General features: G+C 40.7%; 1 protein-coding gene across 3 annotated transcripts in view; it reads left to right on the forward strand.

Annotated features, from left to right (window-relative positions):
- Positions 1 to 19,847, forward strand: part of Ubx (ultrabithorax) — a 179,055-nt gene that overhangs the window by 96,068 nt on the left and 63,140 nt on the right. Inside the window, exon 6 of one of the 3 annotated variants that reach the window (XM_083079439.1) lies at positions 7,669 to 7,763. The gene's annotated coding sequence lies outside the window, so the exon portion shown is untranslated. Of the gene's footprint in view, positions 1 to 7,668; positions 10,365 to 16,026; positions 16,451 to 19,847 lie in introns of those variants that run through there. The other 2 variants (XM_083079440.1, XM_083079438.1) reach the window with 2 other exon arrangements.

Raw genomic sequence — 19,847 nt, forward strand, 5'->3', positions numbered from 1 at the left:
TCTATTACGCGAAAAGACGTAGCGAGGCATCCATCTCGCCATGGCGCGGATAAAACGACCGCTTTACTTTGGATTACAGGGGGAGCAATTTACAGCAGGCGCAAGAGCACCTGTTCGTTCTTGAGGAGATGGAAAGGTGGGGACGCCCGCGCACAACGCGAGGGGTAGTCTTTTAAGGGTGTGGGAATAGCGTGCTTTGCAGACGTTGCGGTAATTGAATCCCAGTAAGTCCCTCTATATATAGGTGTATCTACTTAAATGTATAACACTACTCTCCTCCATCCGCACCATTTTTCTTTCGCTTCTTTAATCTTTCCGCTTCTCTTCTATCCCGTGGCCGTGCAATGATTTTTCCTTTGTCGACGGTTAGATATTGTAAAAGATTTTTATTCGCGCGCATTTCGACGTCTCGGTGAAGCATTATTTGACGCACTCGTCTCAGATAGATTCTTTGCTCACCTTTATTTAGTATCTCTTTCTTGAAATTATAAATTTATTTAATTATAAATTTATTCCATCTATTTCCTATACGATATATTTTTCTAAACTATACGTCATACATCACGAGCACGTGCGCGCGCGCGTGCCACTAGTTAAAAACTCTTATCTTTTCGTTCTACAAAAGGAATTCCAGCAATGGGTTGAGCCGTGCGAAAACTCATTCCGCCATACTCCTCGAGGAGTCTACTATCCCGGCAACGAAATCCTGATGTACGAGCTTCACGTTTCAGCAGCTCCTTGGCTCGGGCCGACTGATATGAATGTGTTAGGTGTAGATGAGCCTAGCGTGCTCTGCCCTCATATAATTACTTCACGCTTCTCTCTCCGTAACCTGGTGCCCTCGGATACTCTCTTCCTCCCTTCTCTTCTCGCTCCCTCTCTCTCTCTCTCCCTCTCCCTCTCTCTCTCTCTTTCTTGTCAGTGGTGTTCTAGCGGTGTTTCTATATCGTCGTGCTCTTGCACGGTGGTTTGCCCGTAGTTGCATGCACCGCTCGCAAATACCATCGTATCCCGTGCGCTTGGTATAACATGGGGGTCGGAGGAGGATTCAGTCGGGTTTGAGGGGGTGTTGTGCAAAGGGGAGGTTATTAGGCAACGCAGCACCTCATCCCTCATCCACCGTAACCGCGCCGCAGCGTGTATTATGTAACAACACGGAAACGAACTGTGAGGCGGTTGGCTGGCCGAAAGAGAGATAGAGAACTCGTCGTGGGGAATAGAGAAAGAGAAACTATGCGAAAGCCTCGCTGATGTTACTCTCTTGCTGCTACAAATATTACACGTATTCGTAACGATGCGCTCGTAACTCTCGGTTAATATCTGTTATTTCCACGAGTGCTGAATCATTTTCGATTTGAGCACAAATCATGCACAAACCATGCATTTTGGCAAGGCCAAGTTTCGTTTATATTAAATTCGGGAAGGGAGGGGCTGAGTCTTTTCATCAGATTCTTGACATTCTACATTCGATATTGTTTTACACGGAAAATATTATCTTTCTTCTCGTTAAGATATTTCGACATATTTCAATTTCGAACATTTTATGATACATCCTGTCGAATAAAAATTAATTTGATTTACAAAATCAATAGATGGAATCGTATTCGTGTTTTCATCACTTATCGCACTATTTCTTTATTATACGAGGCGATATAATTTCTTTGAATAAATTCGCCCTACGAACAAATCTCGTCCACCGATATACGAATCTGAAACTTTAATAATAGCTGCTAAGTTTTGAACGCATACATCTCACGGCATTATCAGAAATCTTAATTTACAATTGAGTTCTGGCGGTTTAACGGACATTTTGCGGCCAATATAATGTCTAATAATTCTAATAATTCGCCGGTTTAGAGATGAATGGTGGGAGGGAAGGGTGGCGGCGCATAGGGTGAGAACGTTCCCTGGAGCCGTGCCCGGGAAGGTAGGGAAGTGAAACCGAGAGATGAGATGAGCGAAGAGAGGGAAGGAGGACACGGAGAGAAGGAGGTACAGGAGCGAGAGAGAGGAGAAGAAGGAACAGGTCGAGACCGAGGGTATGGGCCGAGGAAATGGAGGGAAGGCCAATTAGAGGGCGGGAAGATTTATCTGCGGGCGACGGGTGTGCGGATAGTAAGGGGTAGGTTGGTCTCTTCTGCCTAGTGCACTTGTATTATTTCTTGGTTGGACAACCCCGTTCAAGACAACGGCGACGTCCAGCTGCTATTGGCTGTTCCTGATCCTTTAGGAATTAATTGTTGATTTAATTTCGCGTTTTCAACTGCATAATCTAACTTTACCATTTTTATACGATTGTACGTTAATTTGAACGATGTAAATATCGGAATATATATCGGATTCTTCGATTCATCAAATATATTAATTTCATTTTATTTTACTTTAGCTTGTCATCAAAATTGAAAAAGCACCTCGTAAATAAATATTATTTAGAGTTGCAAAATTCAGTTATAAAAGCATGCAATGTATTATACAAGCTGCGCGCAAAATAAAATTTCCAGGCAAAGCTCTCTCTCTCTTTCTTTTTGCGCGTGTGCGAATCGTAAATTATTTTAATAAGGACTTTGACATTTTAATTGTCTAGATGACGAGATCAAAGCATTTTCTAGGTGATGTCAGTTTCTTTCAGTATTTGCATGAAAAACACCTCCCACTAAATATAGGAGAGACAATTTTATCTCGGTGGATAATACTTGGAAGCGATGTCTCGCTGTTTTTATAGATTCACGAAATTAGAAACGCGAGCTCTGTGGAAAAAATCAAAAACATGAAGATTTATACGTGTGTGCATCTGATATTATCTGTTCTTAATTTTTTAAACCTATTAAAAATTAATATATAACATGTACATAAAATAAAACATAACAGATAAAATCATATTAAAAAATTAATATAAGACGAAATATTAGTAAATATTATCAAATTAAGAGTAAATATTAATATAAATATTATCAAAATATTTCAAAATTTCGTAATCAATTCTATTTGCATATTATAAAATTATATAATATCGTTATATAAAAAATACATAACATAATAAATAATATAATAAATGCAAAAATTCATTAAATACTAAACTCCTTTTGATTATACATGAAGACTTTGATTATCCGAAAAATACATGTACATCAAAATATCTTTTAATAAATTTTAATGGCATCGTGAAACGGACGAGATTAGAATAAATCCTCGAGATTTTTCTACAATAGAAGAGAACCTTGGAAATCTTCGAGTTATATCTGTAGTCTTTCTCACGCAAGATTTTATTTTATTACAAAAACCTTGAGGTTTATAGAGAAATGCGTATTTTTTTGAAGCTGCTTTTCGGAGCTATAATAATCCGTGACTTAACGGGACTAACTAACCAAAAAAGTGTTTGCGGAAGCATGACAATGTCAGTGATCGGGCAGTCACGCATTAAAAATTTTTCCTCGTTCGAAAAACGGAACTGCATTTTTCTGGAATTGGAGGGAAATAGGTCGTGCTCTTTCTCTCATTCTCTCTCTCTCTCTCTTTCTGCAAGGTTGTTCCACTTTTAACATGGCTTTGAAACGAAACGTGGATCTCGTAAATCTAGGACTACGTGGGAGATAACTTTTTGTCGGCTTATTTTACGCGCCACAAGTATCTTTCTTTTCTTCACGGCACAAGTCTGCTGCTGCTTTGTTAGATAGATTAATTTAAAAAAAAATTGATTAAATATTTCTTTTTACAAGTTTCTCTAGCACAACACGTATAGCGAGGTGTACTTTCAAAAATAATTAATATAATAAAAATCATTTTAAGTTTAATAATTCATCATTATTAAATGTAATATTTAAAAAAAAAATATGTAATACATATTTTGTTACATAGTTAAAAATATTTATTTTCTTTTATATTGTGTAGGACATTTAGTCATTTTATTTAAAGCGTCCCTTTTTGTATATTAACTTTTACATTAATATCTTTTATATTAATCTGATTAAAATTCTAATTAAAATTTAGTCTGTAATATTTTTCAAAAAAAGAAGTATTTCCCGAGATCTTTATAAAATTTCTCATGCAACTAAGATTATTATAAAATGATACGTTAATACAAAATGGCAGACGAGAGCCATCACCCTTGCCTCGGCCTAAATTCGACGCAAGGGTGCAAGAACACAAAAATAAATGGTATTCATTCACCCCCTGGATAGAAAACGGAGAAGTAGCTGCAATTGTGAAACAAAAGGCACGATAATCGTATTCGCTCCCCAGGGAGCGAGGAAGGGTGTGCGTAAGAGGGATGAGAAATGTAACGGGAGTTCATATTAAAGCGCGAAGAAATGTCACGTTAATTTGTAATCGCTTTTGCGGTTGGCTGATAGCCGCGCCTTTATTGAGTGAGATCTCGAGTCACGGCAAAGGGCCGGTCTTACTACTACGAACGGAGCGCCCTGTAGGGGAGACCATGATGGTTATGCAGATCAACGTGGGGTGTTGCGGTGGCTGACAGCGGTATAATAACTTGCCCCCAGCATGCCATCGTTTTGAAATAACGCTGAAATAAAGCATAACCCTTTACCTCCCCCACGTTTCGTATATAAAATTGTTCGTACAAATCGCACCCCGGCGATCGCTGTGACGAAAACCGCGACTGTTTTCTAAACTGCAACAATACTCGAGGGTAATAGTTTCGCACGGTAACGAATCTCGTTCGCTCGTTCAATAGCTCGGGAAATAATACGAATTGCAATTGCAATAAGTATAATTTTTTTTTTTTCGTTCAATCTTTTATCGCGTAAGCCTACTAGCAGTAAAAAGTTTCAATCTGCGAATAGATGGCAGTTCGCCAAAGGAGAGAGGATAAATGTTCGTTTGGTGAGTTTGGAGTTAGATTTCCGTGTCTGTGCCGAAGGAAAGCGGAATGGGAGGGAGGGAGGGAGGGAGGAAGCGAGAGATAGAAAGTCAACTGGCAACAGCGTGCACGTGATGTATCGCAGCATCGAGCATTCGAGCATTGGCCGAAGAAGAAAAAGATCGAGAAGCGAAAGAAGTTAAAGTAGAGGACGGTGAACCGGGTCCGGGCGACGTGCGGGGGTGGCCGAGTCGATCCTCGGGCGGGGAGAGAGAGAGAGGGAGGAGGAGCGGGAGAGAGGCAGCTACTTGGGCCACCGACTAGGAAGGAGTAAAATAAGGGGTTGCTCGGCGCCGCCGCCCCATGCTTGGCTTGCAAACCGACTTCCGTCCTCCGCGCGCGAGTATTCAGACGCCGGCGGCGTTTTTACCAGAACGAAGCCCGGGCGAAAAAAGAAGCGAAATATATAGAGCGCCGCGCGCCTCCTCGAGCTCTAGCGTCGCGGGCTTTGGCTACTAGAGCCAGCCGGCTATCACGTTCGGTATACAGCCTCTCGTTCTGTATACACCCGTATACGCGACGGGACGGAGTCTATAATATATCTCTCGCCTTATCTGCCGCACGCTGTTTACTGCCCGATAGACTCCGCAGATAGGAGAACCCTGTATCACCGCCCCGCGAGAGAGAGAGAGAGAGAGGGAGAGAAAGAGAGTCGAAAGAGATAGAGAGAGAGTCACTTACTTTTATATATGTTGTTACTTACGTCAGTGAGGAGAGCACGTGCGGGAGGGAATCCGTGAGACAAGTTAGAAAATACTGATGGCCGGAGTGAGATACGAGCGACGACCGTCGCCGTCGCGACTACGCGCGAGCTATGGGCCTCTTTGTGCCGGAAATCTTCCCTCGTCTGTCATGAAAAATGATTTTGGCCGAATCTCGGCATATATTGCGCGTCCGCTCTTTGATAGTCCTTTCCTTTCAAGACGCCGGTGGCGTTTTTATCCATCGACATCGGCCATTTGGCAACGTCCGATTTGACATTTTAGCAATTTTCTCGTTAAATTCTTTTATAAATTTAACGCGCAAATATATTCCGTATTTAAAATGATATTTCCACACACAACAATTTTATTACAAACAAGAGTGACACGACAAAAGAGATTGCGAATTAAAAATCTTTTCGTTTTACACGTTCAAGATACTCTGCGCATATTCTTGTCATATTTCGCTCGTAATGCATGCAGTGCCACTGACATTTCTCACGGCAAACAAACTGGGAATTCGTAAGCAAGCAATTAGAATGACGCTTTATCATTCCTTGTAGTATTTCTTAGTATATAGCAATCTCTTTTATCTGCGTGAATAAATGTCACGTGAATAAATACCCACTTTAAACTACGTTATCTACGAGTTCTAGTCCGTATTCCCGATATTTTCCGAATTTATTACGAATTTAATACTGGATTTTGGTGAACGGCACTTAATCACTGTTTTAGCCTCCAAAGTTTCGCCGTTAATCTCTCGCTTTTCGACTGATACGATTCAGCGTTTTCCCGTCGCGCGCGACGTATAACGAGGAGGAACGCGTACGAGATTCTAATGCCGTGGCTCGGTCAACTATCGCAAATAAAGAAAAGGAAAAGCCTCGAACATCATGTACAGTCACGGAGCAAGTATCAAAGATACACAACGAAAGGACAGGCGTTTGTCCTCGCACCGGAACTTTCTTCGTTCCGGCTGCAGATTGACGAGCCAAGTTTTCTCGTCTCTAGAATTTGGGTCGGGATACACCACCTCTTCCTTCTTTTCCTTTTCTTTCTTCCTCGTCGTGTCTCGCTTAGTTTTCATCCCCACCCTCCGTCACCGCGGGAGCTTCCGAAGCGAGATCTGGGCCCTTGGTAATTTTGCGGCGAGTTTTTTCTCGCTTGACGTTCGGCGCCTCATGAAAGTTTGATGACGAAAGCAGAAGTTAAGAAACTGCGTCGTACTGTTTGGAGGTGTATCAGTGCCACGTTTCCGCGCAACCAAGTGACTTGACTTTTGCGCGTAAAAAGTCCTCCGCGAATAACTTATTTGTGCAGTAAGAAATGACAATTTTTCTTTTCGCCCCGATATAAATCTCCGGTAGAACGTTTCGCGGACGTAAAATAAGAATGCAGTTAAGAACGACTACTAGCGCGACTGTATTTTACATAAAATATATAGAATTAAAAAGTTTCGCGATAAATCTCTCAAGAGCGCGCCACAGTTTGCGACATGCGAATTAAATCGAAATTCAAAAGCCATCTTCGCGAGAGACAAGCGCCATATTTGGCGTAGGGAGGAAGAGACAGGCACTGGGGTGAGAAGGGAGACCTTTGAAACGTTCCGTTTCTCCCCGTTCTCACCGGAAGGGCCACTCGGAGCAGCTGTTATCCCGCCGTTGATCGCACTTTGTTAAACCAACGGGGGAATAAGTCGAAGCAACTTTTTTCCTATCTCGTAACGTTCCCACCCTTTCAACTGTCGATTTTTCGAAGATAATCCCTCAGTGCTACTCGAGCATGCGGTCAAATCTTAGTGCATCGTGTGATTCTATTTCTTGTATATATAATACTAAGCGTATATTTACTTTCCAATTCCTTGCAATCGACTCTTTAGGAGTTGAACTTTATGTATCTTTTCTTCATATATAGGATAAACAGTGTTTTGTTGAGTAATAGTGTGTTTTTGTTCAACATCTACCGTAGACTAGTGTCGATTTGGATTCAATGCGATGAGTAAATAGACGAACAAATTTTTACAGTGTTCTGAAAAATAAAAGGGAATCTTTTTTGAGCTAATGCGCTGCCTTCTGTATATATTTACAGAGTGGCGCCAAGGAATTGTCCGGACTCTCATCGTTTATGAATCATCACCGGTTGGCAGTATCAGCTTTTGGAGTTGAATAAAATATAATTCGAAAGTGTGTGTGTAGAAAATATTCCTATAATTGTACAGTTAATATATTTATATATAATACGTTAGAAAAGAGAGTTTGCTGTAAGTATATTTTTTCTTCTCACGAAAAGAAAACACATGTATGCATCGGTCATGGAAGCGAAAAGAAACGACTAATTAAAGTAGCGTATAAAATATGTTCGTTATATTATTTAATTCAATAAATTATTATTATTATTACAGTCGAGTGATTTATTATATGTAATAATGTCGCACTTAACGAAAATCTTTTACCAAGTTTTCATTTTCGAGCGCAGAATCTTTCACGAATTTCTTTTGCGCAACTTTGTTAATAACGCCTTGACTCGATAAAGAATGGATTGTGAATATCTGAAATATGATAATAAATGTGAAATATCATGAGGACCGCGCGGAAAGTGCCCGGGTAGCTTGCGATCCCTCATCGTACAAAGCCTTCGATAAGGCCGCTATTGGAATCTCGATAGAGCAGGTGGAACGAGCGCGGCGCGAGGGAAGGAGGTGAGGTTGAGCTGGAGATCGGATTTGAACCGTCTCGAGGGAGAAGGGCGAATAGGGACCCTCAGGATATGAGGAGCAGAGAAGAAGGAAGATTTTGACGGTATTTGTGAACGTTTCGGCTCGTTCGTGTGCTTATACACGCGTCTCCGCGTGGGTGTCTTGGTTCTCCGGGGATAAAATGTAGATGGATGAGCCATAGATTTATACCAATCCCCGTAATATCGTATCTACGCGTAGCAGAAGAGAGGGGATGGCACGAGGACGAAGGGTGAAGAGTAGTTAGAGGGGTCTGTCAACGCGACGCCATGATGCATTGCGATCAGCTGCTGATAGCACACCAAAGATTTATTAAAGAGCTATTTACGGTCTGTTTCTGCCGCGAATGGTCAACGAGAAAAGAAGTGCGCATATATGTAACTTATTTTGACGTAGCTTCCTATCCAGATCTATCGATGTCGCGATGCAAATTTTGAAAAATGTTGGTAAAAGCGCTCCCGAACAGCGACGAACATGATGATTAAGTTATTTATTAACGCAACATAATTACGCGTATATATCTCTGCTTTTACATCGCGATGTAAGTAAAATATCCCATCGCGAAGCGTAATACTCGAAGCATCGTAAACGATCCAGTATCCTTTCGCTTCACGTATCGCGGAAAGAGTTAGGGAGTCATTGAAAAAGAGAGGTTTTGTCAGAATATAGGATATACCGGCGAGGATTCGGTCGGAATTGTGATGAGGTGGTGGAGGGGTAAAGGACGAGGAAGGGAGAAAGTTAGGGTAGGGATGGAAGCAGATATATATCCACGGCAATGCGTTACGGGTTCAGCTAAATCCGCCATGATGAATGTGTTGGCGGGAATAAATCCGCAATGCACACCCCCACCGCCTTCATCCTCCGCTGTACCACCTCCCCCCTTGCCGCCGTCACCTCTCCCGACCCCCTCGTACCCCCTTGCGCCATCTTTCCCGCCCCTTAACGACTCGTTCTCATACACTCTCGAAACGCACCTCTCTCTCTCTCTCTCTTTCTCTTTTTCTCTCTTTCTGTCTCTCGCGCGCGATTTCAACTTTGCCGTCCTCCTCTTTGTCTACCTCTCTTTCCTTTCTTCGCTATTCTAGATGCATCTTCGCATTGCTGCAACTGCAACTGAGCTCACGCTGCAGTTATCTCCTACAGCGATTTCATGATAAAGCCGCGCGGGCATTTTTTCTCGCGACACTTATCATCTTTTCGCGTAAATATTCCAATTGAATCATCGATATAACGTGCCCTATTGCGAGATACATTACTTCCAACGCGCGCAAGACAATTCAAATATTTTCAAAGCTTTCGGCTCTCTCTTTCGTTGTACATTTTCAAATTTTCATCTCTAATAAATCACTTGCACGAGCGAAAAATAATACGCATTGTATGCACAATTGTTAAAATTGTACGATATATTTTCATTTTTTCAACGTGAGTGCTTTTTAACTATTATATTATACGATATATAAAAAAAGTTGTCATATTTTCCTAGCGGAAGATCCTTTTGATGAAAATTTATAGCGCGACTTCCATTCAATCGCTTTTTTATACAAGCTTTAATTTCTTCCTCGCGCTCAAGATTTTTCGCGAAAAATCTTGAATCGAATCGCTACTGCAATTAGTACGTGCTACACTGTATATCGTCGTATATCGTGGCGCCCATGATAAAGCTGTATAGCATCGTTGGACGTAGCGCATGCGTGGCGACGCACGTGACTACACACACACACACACGGATAGAATGCGCCTGATCACGCTCTTCGAACACCGACGTTTTATTTATATATGTCTGCCCGAGGCAGGTAGACATTTATTAGGATTTATCGATCGTATTATTTCACGCCCATCGTACTTTTTTTTGTACACCCGATTTTAGTATAAGATGCAATAAGCGCGACATGATAGAAGTAATATAAATCGGAGCAGCAATGTATCGAACAAGCGTAAAAGGCGGTAGCTGAACATCCAAATATCGATCGCGTGAGATATAAATCTTGAATAATAATTAAATATTGCAGGATTAAAAAAGGGAAATAAATTTTATAAAAAAAAAAAATAAATAAATAAAAGAGACCTCTACTAATGTAAATATCTTACTCGTTGCATCTCGCTATCGAAATTTATCAATCTATTGACATATTATTTTAACGCTGATAGAATGAAATATATGAAAAAGAGAAATATTTGATTTACAATATAAAGCATTTTTCGTCGGCAAATTAGTATTGAGGAATCAAGCGTGTTTTTCACGGAGCGATTGAGCCGTACGAAGGCGGCAAGTAGGCTTATTTAAAGCTAGTTCAGAGAAAGCAGCGGGAGATGGTCCAGAAGAAGGAGAAGGAGAAGATAGAGGAGATGGGGAGGGAGGCAGGAGAGACGCAAGCTCAGACACACACCGGTCGGGTTATTTATTGTAACGAGGACTTATGGCGACAGATTTAGGAATTAGGGTATCGCAGCAGGCCCGGCCCCTAGCAAGGGTTTCCATGGAGAAGCCGTGCGATACAAACACGTAGGTGTATTCCACGGCATACAAATACGACGTCCTAGGGCATCCTACCCGTGAGCACGTATGGACCCACGTGATACCGCAATAATCCACGAGGATTATCCTCCGTGTTCAAGCGAACGGGCGGCGAGTGAGGGACTATCTGGCCACCGAACTGGCCGAATATTCGTATCGCCGGCGGATACTGGCCGGGAAATCTAGTTGCAAGCATTCGCGATTCTCTCTTTCTCTCTCTGTCGTGTCTGCGCGAGTATTCTTCTCCTAACTCGCGCGGAACAGCGACTATTTTCCATCAAAATACGAATACACGCTGAGAAACCAAAAACTCGACGCCGCACCAGTGGTCCTTGTTAATCCCGCAGGGATTTAACCTTCAGAGAAAGTTTAATACAAAGTTTTAAATCAGATAACTGTGAAATATATAGCCTGCGAGAATCGTAAATCAACACTTGTCCTGTCGCAAAGTTAAACCGATATACAATTTTGTCGCACGAACAAGTCGAAAAGAGCGAGAGGGGACGTGGAAAAAAATAACGTATTCATCATTATCTTCATTACGACGGCGTCCAAAATAGACTTTGACACATCTATAGGTTCGAGTTATTAGTAAACGTTCGATGTATACGCGCGGTGACCAAAATCGGATAATCGATTTATAATCGGCGCAAAACAACGTACGGGGTGTATGATCTATGCTAAATTAAACGCGATATTACTTTGGACGTATCATGACTCATCCGCCGAAGAAACTGCGATGCTGCGAGACGCGGAACAAGGGGAGAGAAGAGCGGGGGAGACGAGAAGAAGGCGAAAACCGCAGGCGGAACAGAACCGCGAGTCTTAGGCGAGAGCTGCATGCACGATGAGTAGAGAGGATAAATAACCGACTGCAATAAGCCCGCGTGAAATTATGAATCCCTGTCAGCCCTGGTCTCCCGTCTCCTACGTCGTGTATCTCCGACTCGAACCCTCTCGCTTATTATTTTTTTCGGGGAAAGAGATGCGTGGGCGATGGCTTAAACGGGGCCAGGGAGGATTATTACGATGCCCGTCACGCGCACCGAGAGCGCCATCGAATAACTTCTAAGGAATTCGCGGGAGGAAATTTGGCGAGTGGGGTAATGGTCCGCTTAAATGGAGGCACGCGTTTCAAACGAGATAATTGGAAAGAGACGCCTTTTTCATTCATCGCCGAATCACGATATCGGATCGGATGAAACGTCGGATGGCGAAGAAGACATCGGGGGTGCGCGCGAGAATACAAAGTTTCCGCGCGCAAGACCGACTCGCACGAGTCTCGCGCGCGGGAGATCAACAACCCGAGAGCTGTTTAGCCGATGCATCTCATATTTATTTATCGGTGGCCGGAGTGTGCCGTGTACGGTCGTAGACGCGCGATTCTGGCGAGCGCGCCCGGCGAGGGCAACGCCTACCGACGCCGGCAGTCGGTGTACACTTCCTCTTGCTCCTTTTTCAAGGCTCTGCGATTCCGAGCGGCAGCCTGAATCGAGATAGGAACCGCGGGAACAGTTGCGAGACGAGACGGCGGGTGGGAATAGGAGTAAGGGCGGAAGTGACGCCGGCGCCTCGGCGGAGCCGAGGCAGGGCGCCGGTGCGCTCCGATGCCTTTCTATCGCGCTTTCCTCTTTCTGCCAGCACTATGTCTCCGTTACGTCATCTCTCCTCGATTCGCTTTTCTCTCGCGACCCCTCGTTGACCCCTTCGCGGGCGACTAGAGGTATTCCCGTATTCGAGCAACGGATATATTAAACGCCGAAACGATGGCAAATTCGATCACCGCGAAATATGAAATCCCCTTCGCGCGATACTATTTTATAATTCTTTTCCATTACCAGCGAAATCGAAGATATAATTTGTAATCTCTATTCTGCACGTTTCTTCCTTTTCTATTCTCGTCCTAGTGAAAATGTCGAGAAAGTGCGACGATTCTCGGCAAAATTTGGAAAGGGACGAGACGAGGGACAGAATCTAAATGTTTTCTTCCCGACGAATAATTAACTGTCATTGGCGCCACATCGAGTTGTTGCGCGTTAAAGCGTTCGCGATCGTGATTTCCTGGCCTGATACGTGTTGACGAACACGTACTCAAGGCGCCTCTTTATTATGCACGGTCGATCGTCGTCTACGATTTCGATTACCGCGTGTCACATCGAGGTATCGAGAAGATGACGTAACGTCGTCCAACTCCCTCGTCTGCGAAATTAAATTATAACTTATACGGTGCGCTTTTATTATCCTCGCGTATTTTATGCGTCTCCGGATAAGGCGATAAAATGGACTTCTACAGCTGTTTCTGTCGTACGTGTCAATTACAATTGCTCACCGAGGCGGAATGCCATTCCTGCGCATGTGGCACATCTACCTGCGTCAGCGCGTATGGCAGTCACGAACTCTTCACGCGCAGCACGCGGCCACGAGAGTCACCTCGTGCAAAGACACCCGCTGTATCGATACCAGCGTCGTTTGTGTATGTACGCCGAGTCCTCGACGCGGATATCTCCTCACCTTCCACTTCGTGTCGTCCGTGCCGTTTGACGTATGGAAGATTAACTACAGGCACGTAGCCTCATCTGTCTATCTCACGGCGTGTAATCACGTGTACGCGACTAAGTGCATCGCAAGAGCAATCAGCGCCGGCCGCCAGCGACTCAGCTTTGATTAATTGAATCTGTCCTGAGACACGTGGGCATACTCTTGTTGGCACGCACGCATATTTACCTTACCTTACCCCCATGCGCGACGGTCGGAATAAAGGGCCTCGTGGAAATAACGATATCGAGATGTATCGTTATTTAATTATTGCAGTTTGAGAATTGGAAATTGAATGCAGTAGAATAATTCTCGATGATAAATGTATAGATATTTACACCTTGCGCGTAATTTATCCGAGTCGAGCGTAACCGGATTATGTTTTTATTAATACACAATGACTTGATAAATAATGCTTATAAAATAAGCAAATATAATTCATTAAGCTTCAGCACGGGTGGCGGATGCCAATTAATAGTCAGTAATTACATTCATTATTTCACGAGCGTGGCTTAACACGCTCATACATTACGAAAGTTGAGACCTAATAAATGATATTAAAAATTTATGGAATATTATATATAAACTCACGCGGATTAATCGATTAATCGATTAATCGTCTCTCTGTAATTCCAAAGTCGCATCATCAGGAAGCGAAAGTGCGCAAGGAGCGCACTTTTCGAAGGATAAAAAAATATTTCGCGGTAACATTAACCCGCTGTGTAACGAACATGTTTGTTAGCGCCCAATCTCTCCCCCTCCCTCCCACCCCTCCCTTCCAATCACATTACACCGGTTGGCCCGGTTCGCTCGGTAATTAACAGGTAATTATTTATAATGGAACAATGGAATTTAAATTAATAGTTTAGTTTCATTAATAACTGCGCGTAATTTCGGCCCCGTGTGTGTCAGTGCTAAATAAAATATATGAACCGGTGAGCCCCGACGAGGCCGCATTACGGTCCGGTAATGTGCGTGCTGCATCACAAAACAGCGGCCTCCGCCGCCTCCGGCCGTCTCTCTCTCTCTCTCTCTCTCTCTCCCGCCCTCTCCCCTCGCGCGATCCCGTCGCGACCTCCACCCTCCACCCTCCACCCGACGACCCTCTGTCGACACGCCCCGCTAGAATATAACCACTCTACGTCACGTCTGTTATAAACGCGTAAACACGTGCTAGTACCCCTTCCCCCTCTCGCCGGAATTCCTCCCCCTTCGCCCCCTTCCTTGTCCACTATCAAGTAAATAATGGCGCATTAAGCTTTTTCATTCGTATTTCGGTTATACGCGCGTTGGAGATGCGATGCACGCGTGCCGACGTATGCACGTGTGTGCGAGAAATCGTCGCGTGTTCGCGACCGCGAACCATGTTTGTATATCATGTAGCATATGTGCGTGAATGCGTGTGAATCGCGCGACTGCACGCCAGCAGGTTGCCGAAGCCCGCGATTAACGGAAGTCGGATAGATTCTTATCGCGGAAAAAAATGTCAACGGGTAATAATTATTCGTTTCTTTTTAGATGCGGGAAACTAAAAAGGGATGCCGTTCATTTTAAAGTCGAGGTATAACAATAGCTTAACAAAGCATACGCTACAATTCGAAAATCGAAGCTGCGCGCAAGATAAAATTTTGGCGAACGAATAATAACGTTCGGTTATTAATTTTTCAATTTTTTTTATAATCTGTATTTATTATTACGATTATAAGAATGTACGCAATTATACAAGATCCACCGATACAATCATCCCCCGGTATAATTTGAATTTAGTTAACTCGTGCCTGTGACTGGTTAAGAATGTGAATCGCTTGCGCGTGGCTGAATCTTATATAAGGCACTAATGCATTATCCTGACTATGCCGAAAGAGGCTTGCTTGGGTACGGTGTATGCAAGCTCGCGGACCGGAATGGAGTCGTAGGATAGCAATTTCGACCGAGCAGTAATAAAGCACGTCTGCGCGCCGAAATCCTGATGAATGGCCGCGCTTAGGCTTGAAATGGAGAAGCGACGAGCCCTCGCACTTACTCATTCTGCTGTACTCTGCTCTCTTATAACTTCTCTCTCATCCAGCTCCTCTGTCTCTTTTTCCTACTCCTACTCTATATACATGCCTCTCATATTTGATCCTATTACTCTTTCGCACTTTTCATAATCGAGCGCATTTCAATATGCTTAATACTAATTTATCCATATATTTACCTGGCAAACAACACACGTTACAGAATTATTACATTTATATATATATACGGAATTGTCTGTATATATTTTTATAAATTTTATTAATAATATTACATAAATTATATATAATTGTATATTTTATCTCTCATCTTTTGCGCTTGCATTGCTATTTTAATTTTGTAACATACCAATATAGATAATTCATATAAAATATAAAATTATATTTTAATATATTTATGTAATTAATCTTTATACAGATTATGTTAACAAAAGAATTTAAAAATTTAGAGATCATATAATATTAAATTGAATTAGAAATGTTTAATTAGTATAAAATAAAAAAATAATTTTATTTGAATTACTAAAAGTGATTTTTTATTTTAAAATATAAGCAGCTTGCTTTTATTTATTTCATGCGTAATAAAATGCATAAAATATTTTTCTAGTATATATTCTTACATTAACATTTAAAAATCTTTGCAGATAAATTGCTGGCAGATACATTTCCAACAACAATAGAAAGTACGAAATATATACAGACGACACACATATATATACGTTAAGAAGTAGAAAGATTGTTAAGGAAGGTTGAATGGTATATTGGGCGCTGAAGCTCAATAAATCTGCTCATCCCGAATTGAGAATGTAAAATATATGCAGCTCGTGTCTGCGAGAACATGCGCAGAAATTTATCAGTACCATGCTTTCGATGGGCTGGTACTGGTTCTAATTTATTCGACCTCGTTGAAGTTTTGGAGCGTTCTTAGAACGAAAATTGAGAATTCGCTAATTTGCTGAGTTTAAAATATAAAATAAATTTAATACTGCTACAATGCGCAACAGCAGAGTTATAGGGCACACGTTGATTCATAAAATACAAATATATACAAATTATATAGCAGAAAACTAATTATTATTATGTAATTAAATTTTGCATCCACATTGATATTTAATAAAAAAGTTATATAATTTATAAAGATGCTCTTCAAATATATAAATTTTTATTAAAAAGGTATGTATAATACACAAGAATTTTTATACGTAAGCAATTTAAATAATTATAAATATTAAATTTAAAGTAGAAAGACGAAATATTATATATTTTTAATTCTCGATTTATATTGATTTCTATGTATAATATTAATTATTTAAATAGGATTCATAAGTATTTCAGGAATATATATTTTCTAAAATAAAATCTAAATTATTTTGTGTATTATATTTTGCACAATACTGTAAAATACTTTACACAATAATGTAAAGTAAATCACACGGAAGTAAAGCAATTAATTTTACAGGTATTAAATGATATAAATTAAACAAGTTATAAATTATTTACCTCAGGATTGCTCCGTCGCCCGATGCCTCCCTGAATCTCCTCCTTCTCCTCTCTTGTTCATCCTTTCTGTTCGTTTATGGCACTCACAACACTCGCGAAAGCACGGTTAATTACGATCGCGTGCGCGCACTAATCAGCTGATTACAACGATCGCGCGACACTTTGCACGGCACTCCCGACTTTGTTACATCGCGACAAGAACCATTGTCCGATCTGCTCGACATCTTCGAAAATCATGCTGGCAACTTTGTACGCAATTTGTCACGGCCATGGAATTTACATATAATTTATAAAGATGTCCGCCGCCTGAATTGTGTGTGTGTTTGACGTTGATTGTGCGAGTATTCACTTGCTACGCACTTTTTACACACAATGAAGCTTAGAAAATATCTAGATATACAAAGAAAAATTTACTTTGTAAGTATTACTATGTAAGTTCTATGACCGCGAAAATGCTACCTTTATTGCTAATTAATAGTATATGCTTTCATTTTGAAACATAACGTTATAACATCTTATTACAAGCATGAATAAATCTACGATAATCTCTCTCGCATTTCGGAAAGTAATACGACGATATAGGCAAGCCGAGTGTCGCCGCGTGAATGATAATAAGGCAACTGCGTATAAACAACAGCGCACCGTACTACGTCACAAGGACAAGGTCGAACACAACATACCACACGTTACCGTCACAAAATATTCAACGATATAAAATATATTTATACGAAATATTTTATTCCTTGAACTTTTCAAACTGGGTATTAATAATCGATTAATCGCGATATCACGATTTCTCATTACTTGAATTATTCGGTTCTTGATCTTGCAGTATATATTATTACTTTTTTCTCTCTATCTCTTTCTTTCTCAATCTGAAAATGATCGGCAAATTACTATTATTACATTTAGATTAATGTCAAGCGACAATGCGAGGTACATTTAATTCCAGGTATTGTTTAAAAATAATGATATCAAAATTGTAAGAAAGTAATAATTTATTAATCTATTCTCTATCTCTGTCACTTTCTTTCAAATCAAGTGTTGAATCAAGGAGTCACCTTTAAGGAAAATAATCAGTATTGAAATAGTTTTACCAGTTATTGATACAAAAATTCAATTGAAAAAACTATTTTAATATACTGATTAATTTTTTAAGGGCAAGTACGGAGAAATTGTGACGTCACAATAAATCGAAATTTATGAATAATTAATTCGAAATTTGGATGGAATAAAATATTCGGCAAAATAAATTTATCTTTTAGTGCGTTAACTCTTTTTTCTGGTGGTGACAAATTAATTGTGCGTTAAATATTCTTCGTAGTGGTGGCAAATTATTTGCCACACGATATTCGGCATTCGTTGGATATTTTTTGCGATCACATTCCTAAGCAGTATATAAAAATCCTAGTATATAAACGATAATAACGAAGGAAGGGAGGGAGGTATGACGCGTTACTGTTTACATGACGTGGCCTTGCCATTCATGTCGTGAGACTCGAGCAGCAAACAATGGCTCGCTCCGTTCATTCGTGTTAGAGGAACGCGATCGGGAGGAGTACTGAAAGATATAATCAATATTACTAATTATCAATCCGCGTAATTGATTAATTAACGCTTTGGTTAAACATAATACCTATTCGAAACAGATATTTCGCATTTAAATAAACATTGATTTTATATGACTTATGTACATATATTTCTTCGGAATGTATTAATATTAAATTTAGATATATTTTTAGATAATCAATTCTGAAATTATCATTAATTCGACTTGCCTACTGCCGCGTAGTATTAGAATGAAAGGACCTCGCATACACCCTTATGGAAATTGAATTTCGGTCGAATTGTCTGAAACTTTCAGAAAAGTTAGTTCTTACCATGCTGATCAAAAGTCATAATGTCACATGAAGTCAATAACTTCACATACAATAACACACACTGACACACACACACACACATACACACACACACACACACACACACACACTTTATTGGTTGCGTAACCTATACAGCAATCTAATCTCAAAAAGCCATTTTTTTCGATTTTTAACCATACGTATCTCAAAACCTGGCCATTTTTGGACTTTGCCCATTATGACTTTTGATCAGCATGGTAAGAACTAACTTTTCTGAAAGTTTCAGACGATTCGACCGAAATTCAATTTCCATAAAGGTGTGTGCGGGGTCCTTTCTAATATTATTCGCTACTCTTCCAGTCATCGAAATATCACGGATACATGACGAATCGTGCGTGATCATGCGTTTAATTAGAATATATGATCGTAATTAATTATTATATATTTCGATACCAATCGCGTAGCAAAAAATCAATGTTTATACATATCGGTGATTTGTTAAAACGTATATTTTATATGATTTATTTAATATAAATCTATCACGCGAAAAAACAACGATATATTTTCGAATATTACGTTCGGCGGATATTTGTTTTCAATTTTCATTCGTATATATTTGTTTATATTTATATCACAAGATATAAGATAATCTAAAAAAGAAATATATACTATTCGCGTAAACATAAAGATAGCAGTATACGCATGAAATTGACCTGTTTGAGCTACTTGTAATTTTCATGTTATTCTCCCATCGCAATATACCAAAGTGCGTGTCGCGTGTGAGTACAACAAAGTGCGCGTCGGGAGTGCCGTGCAAAGTGTCGCGCGATCGTTGTAATCAGCTGATTAGTGCGCGCACGCGACCGTAATTAACCGTGTTTTCGCGAGTGTTTTTGTGAGTGCCATAAACGAGCAGCAAAAGATGAACAAGAGAGGAGAAGGAGGCCCGGGGAAACATCACGCGAAACAACCCTAAGGTAAATAACTTATTATTTATTTAATTTATATCGTTTACTACCTATAAAATTAATTACTCATTTACCTCCGTGATTTTACGTGATTTGTTTTGTATTATTGTGCAATATAATGTACATAAAACATGCCCA

This window comes from Camponotus vicinus, unplaced genomic scaffold (genome assembly GCF_025532165.1).
Source record: "Camponotus vicinus isolate PSW18456_S1 unplaced genomic scaffold, iyCamVici1.0 SCAF_10, whole genome shotgun sequence".
NCBI classification, from domain to species: domain Eukaryota; kingdom Metazoa; phylum Arthropoda; class Insecta; order Hymenoptera; family Formicidae; genus Camponotus; species Camponotus vicinus.